Consider the following 11,649-nt stretch of genomic DNA (forward strand, 5'->3'; position numbering starts at 1 on the left):
GCCGATTGGCCTTGGGTAAGGGATTCTTTCAAATGCCGCTCTTTGCTGATCATTATCCATTTTAAATTCTGATGTTTAAACACAGCAGTATACTTTCCCTTGTATTTTCCAATAAAGATTCTAGGCAGATGGTAGTACGAAATCTTCAATTTCAGTTTTTCAAAACCACTTCAGGTCACATTAGATAAATGCTGAGTTGCAGAGAGAATACTAATTGTTCTGTGTGTCCTTGGTGGAATACCCTGTTCCAAATTGGAAATAAAAGAGTATATATTACAATGAAACATTCAAGCTGACTTTCATTGAATTATGTTAGTACCTTACATAGTCAGAGAACGGATTACTATCATGTGCATATTGTAACATTTTTGTACAAGTAGTTTTTTACACATATTGTATAGAATGGCACTGTAGAAGCAGGAAGATTTAACAAGGAAGAATAACTCTTCTTCTTCCAGAAACATCTGCATGATGCTAAGCTAGGGCACATCATCAGTGATGTTACCTAGGGTCATCAGGTGTTTCGGGTCTTTCAACATCATACACCTTCGCCCAGGCGACCCGACCGGGGTTGATCAGACCCCGGCCTGTGCCCTAGCAGCAGCCCACGGATCTGCCCTCTTTATCCAGAGCCATCTTGACACTTTCTCTGCTGCATCTGTGGTGGTAGAAATGGCTCTCCTTCTTCTCTCTTCCGTGATTCCAAGTGCAGTGTAATACTTTGCAGAATTAAAATGGTTACCAAGAATGCAGAAGAAACTGGAGGATTTAGAGTGTGATGTGAATAATAACTTAAAATATGCCCTAAAATCTAAAGTTTTAACCATATTCTGTCGAGTTGGAACTCTTTAGGATGGGGAAGGGTCAGTTAAAACCAACAAGAAAATTAGCTGTTGACCATCCAACCCTAAATCAGATAAATTTGATCCTTCTTAATATACGCCATTTGAATCTCAGTGATAAAACTCTCTGCAAACTTAACTCCAAGTATACAATTCTTTGTCCGGACAATCCAATTGGAAATAGAAACTGAGAGTGAAAAAGACCCAACAAGACTATTCTTTAAAAAAAACCACATTTCCCTGTGACACAGAAATGGGCCCCGCAAAGAACCACTTAATTAACCCTTTCATCATAATGACTGATCATAATCACCTTGCATCACCCACATGCTAGCAATCATTCCTGGGTCCCTGGATATGGCTTTTTACTCTCCAAATTAACAGTTGTTGCTTGCTGTCCTCCTCAATGTTCCTGGCAAGTTTCACCACAAGTCCATTCTTTGAAATTTCACTAGATATCACCTTTGAAAGCAACTGGACTACCTTGCCTCCACAATCCCACTGGAGAGTTATAACTTATCCCACTGGCACTGCAAGATATTCCTTGATAACTCTGCTTTAAGCCACCATTTTCTTCACTTAACAAAATGATAATTTCTATCATCCTTACCTGTCAATCTTCAAGAATTATATACAGTATATATAACCAAAATGAAAGTGATATCAGATATCAGAGTGGTGGCTTTTGACTCCTCAGTAGCTCACTCTGAAGTGTCGGAAACTGAGCTTGTATCAAGAAAACAATTATTCAGAACATGAGATCAAAGCAAAATCTGATGTTGATTTTGAGCAGATTTTTATTGTCTTGAAATGTCATAAAATCAATATAATAGGTTAAATGATTTAACTAATTACATTTACTGAAACAGGTATTCAGGAACTGGGGGGATTGAGATTACTCTGTGCCAGCATGGGAGAAAAGTGGGAGATGTAAGTCAACATAATACATTAATGGGAATTAACTATGTGGCCCTCTATTGGTCGAGGTCGACCATGGATGTTGCGTTCAAGCTATCTATGTTGTTGGTGCAGTGTCGTCTGTGGCTGACCATCAATGCAAAGGTTGTGTCTATAAATGGTCTCTGCTCTGCTGGAGATGCAGTATACCTTTCTATGGGCCCTGGTTGTCTTCTGGAACTTACTGGAATTTTTCCTCGCCTGACTTGTTTCTGGTGCGGTCGGCTTTGAGTTCCTTCCAGGACTCAATGTCCAGCGCCTTTGTGTTCTGCTTGCAGACATCCTTCTAGCACAGTTGTGGATGGACAGCCTTCTCTTGCCTGAAGCCAGCTCACCATAGAGAATGTCTTTTGGGATGTGGCCATCCTGCCTGCGGCAGACATGGCCCAGCCTACGCTGCCTGAGCGGGGTGTACACAGTAGGGAGGCCTGCACGAGAGAGAACCTCAGCACTGGGTACTCTGTATTTCCAGAAGATGCCCAAGATGCGTCAAAGACACCTTAAGTGGAAAGTGCAGAGCTTTCTCTCCTGCTTAGAGTATGTTGTCCAGGTCTCGCTGCTGTCCAGCAGTGTGATGGTGACACAAGCATTGTGGACGGTCACCTTTGTTTTGACTGAGAGCTTGGAGTTCTCCCCAGCTTGGCAGGTTGTCGGTTTTTACATCGGTCATCACTGATGATGGACCCCTGGTATGTGAACTGATAAACAACATCCAGATTGTAGTTATTAACAGTAACGACTGGTGGTTCCTCCATCGGTTTGAAGTGACTGGTTTTCAGGCAACAGTAATCTACATTTGCCCCTTCTTCGTTATTAGAAATGATTCCTCCAGGCTTAGTAGCTAAACTACATGTGAAGACCGGGTGCTGGACTTGATTGTCAGAGGCTATTTGACATGCACGCTAATGGGAGCATTTAATAGTGGAAGCTTATCCCTACTATCCACCCCTCCCCCATGACAACCTTGGGAATTAAACACTAGCAGATAAAGATGATTATAATAACTACTTCAGTTCTGAAGATGAAGGGATTGAAGTAAACTGTTGAAAAGCAGAACAAAACAAGAATGGAACCAAAATTAAGAGTTATTCTTTATTCATAAATTAGTAAAGATATATCAACCATTATAGATTTAGTACAATATTACGCTTTTATGCAAGTTTTCAAAAATAAGCATAGGTTTGAAGAAGTAAATAACATCAAAGATTAGTTGGGAAATTGTGGACAATGAAGGAAAAGTTCTGAGAAAAATAAAAGGGGAATGACTCAAAGGTGTATGACAGGATCAGAAGAATTAAAAGAGTAAGGAGAGAGAATGAGTAAGCAAGCAAACAATAAGAAATCTACATTATAAAGCAAGAGACAAATTTTAAAAGTTGGTAGAAGGATGAAAAACATTTTAAAATGGTTACACAATACTAGTATATCAGCAAAGAAAGTATCTTTAAAAGAAAGCACAACATTTACAGCTTTTAAAAATGGAAGTGAATTTTTGCGTACAGTCTTGCTTACCTCCCTGGCTGTAAGATTTTATCATCATTTTTACAATTTGCCACGGTCTCTCCAGTTGCAAACACTTGAATGAAGCAGTGAGCACAAGCTTCTCTGCTGTCTTAGGACTTGCAATGTCTTTTAATGATTCCCTGGAGTTTAAGCATCTACTCAAGTCCTTTCCTCCTGGCTTCCATTAAGAAAAGTTTTGCCAAGGAAAAGCAAGCAGTTGGATTTTTTTGAACAGACTGAGGGTTGTTTTGGATTTCTGCCTTTGGGGATTGGATAACTTTGCTTGGATCAAAGACTGCACGGATTCTGTAGAGTACTGCCTCTTTTCATGCAGACACTTGGAGATGTTTGAATAGCGATGATTGAAATAACTTCAATACAACATAGATCAGAGATCAAATTTCATTCAGAGATTGGGCGCACAGTAGCACAGCCAGAAATGCTGTTGGCTCATAGCTCCTGTGTCCTTGGTTCAGTCCTGTCCTCGGGTGCTGTCTGTGCGTAATTTGCACATTCTCCCTGTGATTGTGTTTCCCTTCTGTGCTCTGATTCCTACCCATATCTGAAAAATGTGCTGATTGATAGCTTAAATAACTTCTGAAAATTATCCCGAGTATAGGTGCATAGTAGGTGTTGTTGGATACATGAAAGAGAATTCGCCACACAGAAATATGTGGGGCAAGAGGACTGACATTGAGGAGCTTGTTCTGAGAGCTAACACATACTCAGCAGGCTGAATGGACTCCTATATTGTCGGGAAATGTGAGGTGAATAGGAAGGCAGAGAACTTGAAAATTAGTTACAGGTAGAAATACAGCAATATCATATCACACAAGTAAACATATTTAGCTAAACACAATGGATCAGAGACGAGATGTGGATATAGCAATGTCGCACGGATAAAAATATTGAAATAGAAAGTGATAGCCAAAGTGATTAATGGAAGACTAGGTGGGCGGATGGTAGAAAAAGATTAGAAGATAATGATTCTGTGGGAGATTGTTTATAAATTTTATCTGATTACATTCACCTTGTTGAATGATGTTTAATATGTCATAAGACTCACAGAATTACAAAGCTATCTCAGGACAATTCACAATTATATACATCTCTGAAGCAACTAATCATCTAAAATTCCACAATTTACAACACAAAAGCACTGCTGATATGTATTGGTCATTATGTACAAAAGGTATCTCTTGCCCGTGCTGTGGACCTTTTCTATTTTTTTTTTCATTAGCTGTACTAGGGTGATGTACATTTCAGACTCAGAAAACCAGAGGTCCATGAGCCAGTCCTCATTGGGGGAGACAGTCAGCAACTTTAAATTCCTCGTGTTATCATTTCAGAGGACCTGTCCTGGGCCCAGCATGCAAGTGCATTTATGAAGAAAGCATGGCAGTGCCTCTACTTCCTCAGGAGTTTGCAAAGATTCAACATGACATCTAAAACTTGTTCAACTTCTATAGATGTGTGGTAGAGGGTATATTGACTGGCTGCATCACAGCCTGGTATGAAAACACCAATGTCCTTGAATGGAAAATCCTAAAAAGATGTAGTGGATATGGTCCAGTCCATCACAAGTAAAGCCTCCACATCCACATGGAGCGTTGTTGCAGGAAAGCAGCATCCATCATCAGGGACCCCACCAGAAAGGTCATTCTCTCTTCTTGCTGCAGTCATAAGGAAGAAGGTAAAGGAGCCTCAGGACCCACACCACCTGCTCTAAGAACAATTATTACCACTCAACCATCAGGCTCTTGAATCAAAGGGGATAACCTCACCTGATGATAGTCCCATCATTGAACTGTTCCCACAACCTATGGACTCACTTTCAATGACTTTTCATCTCATGTTCTCGATATTTATTGTTTATTTATTATTAACCCATTTTAAAAAGTTTGTCTATCCAGAACAAACCTAAGTGTGTTGGCAGATGACCTTTTGACACCCTGTTCTCCTGAGACTCAGCTGGCAATGAGATGAGGGTGGATGTTCCCAGTGATAAGCTGCTGCCTGTGGTTTGCATGGTAGGGCGTCCGTTGTGCACCTCTGGCATGGCCTTGTGCACTATAATGATATAATGCATGAAATGTAGAGGTGGAAGCAGAATAAAAAAGGCTGCTGTGTCTTAGTCCATGACCCTCAGTTCAGTCCACTGAACACGTCGACTATACTAGCAATAATACCTCTGGGTGTGAAGTGAACTGGATTTGTAGAATTTTATTTTTCATTTGACTGGTATCAAAACTGTCTGTTCTTATATTTAGCATTCATGCCTTCTTTGATCAGATGCTTTGTAGCAAAGCTTGCAGATGATACAAAGGTAGGTGGAGGAGTAGGTAGTGCTGAGCTGAGGAAGCAATGCAATTGCAGAAGGACTTAGACAATCTGGAAGAATGGGCAAAAAAGTGGCAGATGGAATACAGCGTTGGGAAATGTATGATAATGCATTTTGGTAAAAGGAACAAAAATGCAAACTATTATCTAAATGGGGAGAAAATTCAAACATCAGAGGTGTGAAGGGACTTAGGATTCCTCATGCAAGACTCCCAGAAGGTTAATTTACAGGTTGAGTCTTTGATAAAGAAGGCAAATGCAATGTTGGCATTTATTTCAAGGGGAATAAAATATAAAGGCAAAGAGATAATGCCAAGGCTTTATAAGACACTAGTCAAGCCACACTTGGAGTATTGTCAACAGTTTTGGGCCCCATATCCCAGAAAGGATGTGTTGTCATTGGAGAGAATCCAGAGAAGGTTCATGAGAATGATTCCGGGAATGAAGGAGTTAACATATGAGGACCATTTGGGAGCTTTGGACCTGTACTCACTGAAATTTAGAAAAATGTGGGGAGAACTCATTGAAACCTGCTAAATGTTGAAAGGACTAGAGAAGGTGGATGTGAAGAGGATGTTTCCTGTGGTGAAGGTGTCCAGAACTAGAAGGCCCAGCTGTAAAGTTGATGGGCGTCCCTTTAGCCCCTCAGCTGTGTGGAGTACTTCGCCATGTATTCAACCTGAGCCTAAGGCTCCAAAGGGTTCCTGTACTGTGGAAGACGTCCTGCCTCGTCCCTGTGCCGAAGACGCCGCGCCCCAGCGGCCTCAATGACTACAGACCGGTGGCATTGACCTCCCACATCATGAAGACCTTGGAGAGACTTGTTCTGGAGCTGCTCCGGCCTATGGTCAGGCCACACTTAGATCCCCTCCAGTTCGCCTACCAGCCCCGACTAGGAGTTGAGGATGCCATCGTTTACCTGCTGAACCGTGTATACGCCCACCTGGACAAGCCAGCGAGCACTGCGAGGGTCATGTTTTTTGACTTCTCCAGTGCGTTCAACACTATCTGCCCTGCTCTGCTGGGGGAGAAGCTGACAGCAATGCAGGTGGATGCTTTCCTGGTGTCATGGATTCTTGACTACCTGACTGGCAGATCACAGTATGTGTGCTTGCAACACTGTGTGTCCGACAGAGTGATCAGCAGCACTGGGGCTCCACAGGGGACTGTCTTGTCTCCCTTCCTCTTCACCATTTACACCTCGGACATTAACTACTGCACAGAGTCTTGTCATCTTCAGAAGTTTTCGGATGACTCTGCCATAGTTGGATGCATCAGCAAGGGAGATGAGGCTGAGTACAGGGCTAAGGTAGGAAACTTTGTCACATAGTGTGGGCAGAATTATCTGCAGCTTAATGTGAAAAAGACTAAGGAGCTGGTGGTAGACCTGAGGAGAGCTAAGGTACCGGTGACCCCTGTTTCCATCCAGGGGGTTAGTGTGGACATGGTGGAGGATTACAAATACCTGGGGATACGAATTGACAATAAACTGGACTGGTCAAGGAACACTGAGGCTGTCTACAAGAAGGGCCAGAGCCGTCTCTATTTCCTGAGGAGACTGAGGTCCTTTAACATCTGCCGGACGATGCTGAGGATGTTCTACGAGTCTGTGGTGGCCAGTGCTATCATGTTTGCTGTTGTGTGCTGGGGCAGCAAGCTGAAGGTAGCAGACACCAACAGAATCAACAAACTCATTCGTAAGGCCAGTGATGTTGTGGGAATGGAACTGGACTCTCTCACGGTGGTGTCTGGAAAGAGGATGCTGTCTAAGTTGCATGCCATCTTGGTCAATGTCTCCCATCCACTATATAATGTACTGGGTGGGCACAGGAGTACATTCAGCCAGAGGCTCATTCCTCCGAGATGCAGCACAGAGCGTCATAGGAAGTCATTCCTGCCTGTGGCCATCAAACTTTACAACTCCTCCCTTGGAGGGTCAGACACCCTGAGCCAATAGGCTGGTCCTGGACTTATTTCATAATTTACTGGCATAATTTACATATTACTATTTAACTATTTATGGTTCTATTACTATTTATTATATATGGTGCAACTGTAATGAAAACCAATTTCCCCTGGGATCAATAAAGTATGACTATGACGAGAACAGAGGTAAGGAGGTATTTATTGTTGGCCAGAGTGTAGTGAATCTGTAGAATGCTCTGCAACAGACAGCTGCAGAGGCCAAGTCTGAGAGTATATTTAAAGCAAAAGTTGATAGTTTCCTGATCAGTCAGGGTATCAAACATTATGGCGAGAAGGCATGTGTTGAGTGGGATCTGTGATCCGCCATGTTGGAATGGTGGAGCAGACTCGATGGGCTGAATGCCTAATTCTGCACCTATGTCTTATTATATCTTTATTTTTTATTTGCACCGTTTGTTGTAGTTTTCACACTAGTTGTATGCCCAGTTGGTGTGGTTTTTCATTGATTCTATAATGTTTGTTACATTTATTGAGTATGCCTGCAAGAAAATGAGTCTTAGGGTTGTATATGGCAACATATATGTACTTTGATAATAAACTTACTTTTGAACTTTTCCTTTATTATTTTTTTGCAAATCTAGGCACTGATACATTCTTCTTTTCCCTATTTAGTGTCATAGAGTCAGAGAACCATGGAATCAGGCCTTTCAGTTCAACTGGCCCGTGCTGATCAAAATGCTCCATCCAAGCTAGTCCCATTTGCTAGCATCTTTCCAATCATGTACTTGTGTCTTTTAAAAGTTGATATTATACCTATCTTAATTACTTCCTCTGGCAGCTCATTCCACATAGATACCACACTTTGTGTAAAAAAAAATTGCTCCATATTTCCCTGTTAAATCTTTCCCTCATATCCTAAACCTATGCCTTCTGGTTCTTGATTCCCTGACCCTGGGAATAAGATTGAGTGCATTTGCCTCTCATGATTTTATAAACCTCTATAAGACCACCTCTCAGTCTCGAATGCTTTAAGGAATAAAGTCCAACCTGCCCCTATAAGTTAGTACCTCATCTCATGGCAACATCCTTGTAAATATTTTCCGCACTCTTTCAAGTTTAATAACATCTTTCCTAGAGCAGGGCGACCAAAACTGAACTCAATACACCAAGGAGTCTCACCAATACGCTGTACAACTACAAATGATTTGCTAACTTTTATACTCAGTGCCTGACTTATGAAGACCAGCATGCCAAAAACTTTCTTCAACACCCTGTCTACCTGTGACTCAACTATCAGTGAACCCTGTACTTGTATTCCAAGGTCTCTCTGCAACACTCCCCCAGGGCCATGTCATTCACTGTGGAACTCCTATCTAGATTTGTCTTTTCAAAATGAAATACCTGAATTATCTGAATTAAACTCCATTTGCCATACCTTGGCCCACTTGTTCAGCTGATCAAGATCGCCCTGTGATTTTTGAGAACCTTCTTCGTTGTCTGCTCTACCACTTAATTTAGTGTCACCTGCCAACTTATTAATCATGCATTGTACATCCTTATCCAAGTTGCTGATATACCCTCAGTGGCTACTTTATTAGTTACAGGAGTGTACCTAATGAAGTAGCCACAGGAGCAAGACCAAGTGCGGTCCTCCCTTGCTGCAGCCCATCCACTTCAAGGTTCAATATGATGTGTGTTCAGAGATGTTCTTCTGCACACCGCTGTTGTAATGTGTAGTTATTTGATTTACTGTTGCCTTTGTGTCAGCCCTTCCCACCATTAAGCACATCTACACAGAGTACTGTCATGGGGAAGCAGCATCCATTATCAAAGGCCCCCACTGTTCAGGCCACGCTCTCTTCTCACTGCTGCCATCAAGAAGTTACAGCCTCAGGACCTGCACCATCAGGTTCAGGAACAGTTATTGCCCCTCATCTATCAGGCTCTTGAACTAGAGGGGATAATTTCATTCACCCCAACATTGCACTGTTCCCACAACCTATGGACTCACTCTCAATGACTCTTCATCTCATGTTCTCAATACTTGTTGCTTTATTGCGATAAAGCTTCCAAACATCCCATCCCTCCATCACCCTCATCCAAAAGCATCTTGACTGGTTTCCAATTTGCCTCAAGATACATTGTCCAAGAACCTGGAAGCATACTGCTGAAACCATGGTGCAGAAAAATAAGTATATAGAAATGGATTGCTGACAACACCAAACACAGGAAGCTACACTAGAAAAAGTGAAAATGTTTTATCTGTTTAGAAAGGCAAAAGAATATGGACGTTGGAAATCTGAAGTAACAATAAATGGTGGAACAGCTTGGGTTAGGTGTGGTGTATATAATATTTCAGTAATATTGTAAATATATTATTTGATTAAACATTCTTTGATTATTATTATTTTCTTTTTGTACTTGTACAGTTTGTTATCTTTGCACATCGGTGGTCCATCTTGTTATGTGCAATCTTTCATTGATGCTAATGTGTTTATTTGTATTTACTGTGAATGCCCACGAGAAAGTAAGTCTCAGATTATATGTAGTGACATATACACTACAGTGGCATGCAAAAGTTTGGGCACCCCTGGTCAAAATTTCTGTTACCGTGAATAGCTAAGTGAGTAAAAGATGACCTGATTTCCAAAAGGCATAAAGTTAAAGATGACACATTTCTTTAAGATTTTAAGCAAGATTACCTTTTTATTTCCATCTTTTACAGTTTCAAAAAACAAAAAAGGAAAAGGGTCCGAAGCAAAAGCTTGGGCACCCTGCATGGTCAGTACTTAGTAACACCCCCTTTGGCAAGTATCACAGCTTGTAAACGCTTTCTGTATCCAGCTAAGAGTCTTTCAATTCTTGTTTGGGGGATTTTCACCCATTCTTCCTTGCAAAAGGCTTCTAGTTCTGTGAGATTCTTGGGTCGTCTTGCATGCACTGCTCTTTTGAGGTCTATCCACAGATTTTCGATGATGTTTAGGTCAGGGAATTGTGACGGCCATGGCAAAACCTTCAGTTGCGCCTCTTGAGGTAGTCCATTGTGGATTTTGAGGTGTGTTTAGGATCATTATCCTGTTGTAGAAGCCATCCTCTTTTCATCTTCAGCTTTTTTGTTTACAGACAGTGTGATATTTGCTTCCAGAATTTGCTGGTATTTAATTGAATTCATTCTTCCCTCTACCAGTGAAATGTTCCCCGTGCCAGTGGCTGCAACACAAGCCCAAAGCGTGATTGATCTACCCCCATGTTTAACAGTTGGAAAGATGTTCTTTTCATGAAATTCTGCATCCTTTTTTCTCCAAACATACCTTTACTCGTTGTGGCCAAAAAGTTCTACTTTAATTTCATCAGTCCACAGGACTTGTTTCCAAAATGCATCAGGCTTGTTTAGATGTTCCTTTGCAAATTTATGACGCTGAATTTTGTAGTGAGGACACAGGAAAGGTTTTCTTCTGATGACTCTTCATGAAGGTCATATTTGTGCAGGTGTCACTACACAGTAGAACAGTGCAGCACCACTCCAGAGTCTGCTAAATCTTCCTGAAGGTCTTTTGCAGTCAAACAGGGGTTTCGATTTGCCTTTCTGGCGATCCTATGAGCAGTTCTCTCGGAAAGTTTTCTTGGTCTTCCAGACCTCAACTTGACCTCCACCGTTCCTGTTAACTGCCATTTCTTAATTACATTAAGAAATGGCTACCTGAAAATGCTTTGCTATCTTCTTATAGCCTTCTCCTGCTTTGTGGGCATCATTTATTTTAATTTTCAGAGTGCTAGGCAGCTGCTTAGAGGATCCCATGGCTGTTGATTGTTGGGACAAGGTTTGAGGAGTCAGGGTATTTATAAAGCTTTGAAATTTGCATCACCTGGTTTTTTCTAATGATGACTGTGAACAAGCCATAGCCCTAACAAGCTTATTAAAATCTGAGACCTTGGTAAAAGTTATCTCAGAGCTCAAATCTCTTGGGGTGCCTAATCTTTTGCATGGTGCTCCTTTCCTTTTTTCACTCTAAAATTGTACAAAACAAAAATAATACACTAATCTTGCTTAAAATGTTGAAAAGAATGTTTCATCTTTAAC

The sequence above is a fragment of the Mobula birostris genome, chromosome 9, assembly GCF_030028105.1.
Source record: "Mobula birostris isolate sMobBir1 chromosome 9, sMobBir1.hap1, whole genome shotgun sequence".
NCBI lineage: Eukaryota > Metazoa > Chordata > Chondrichthyes > Myliobatiformes > Myliobatidae > Mobula > Mobula birostris.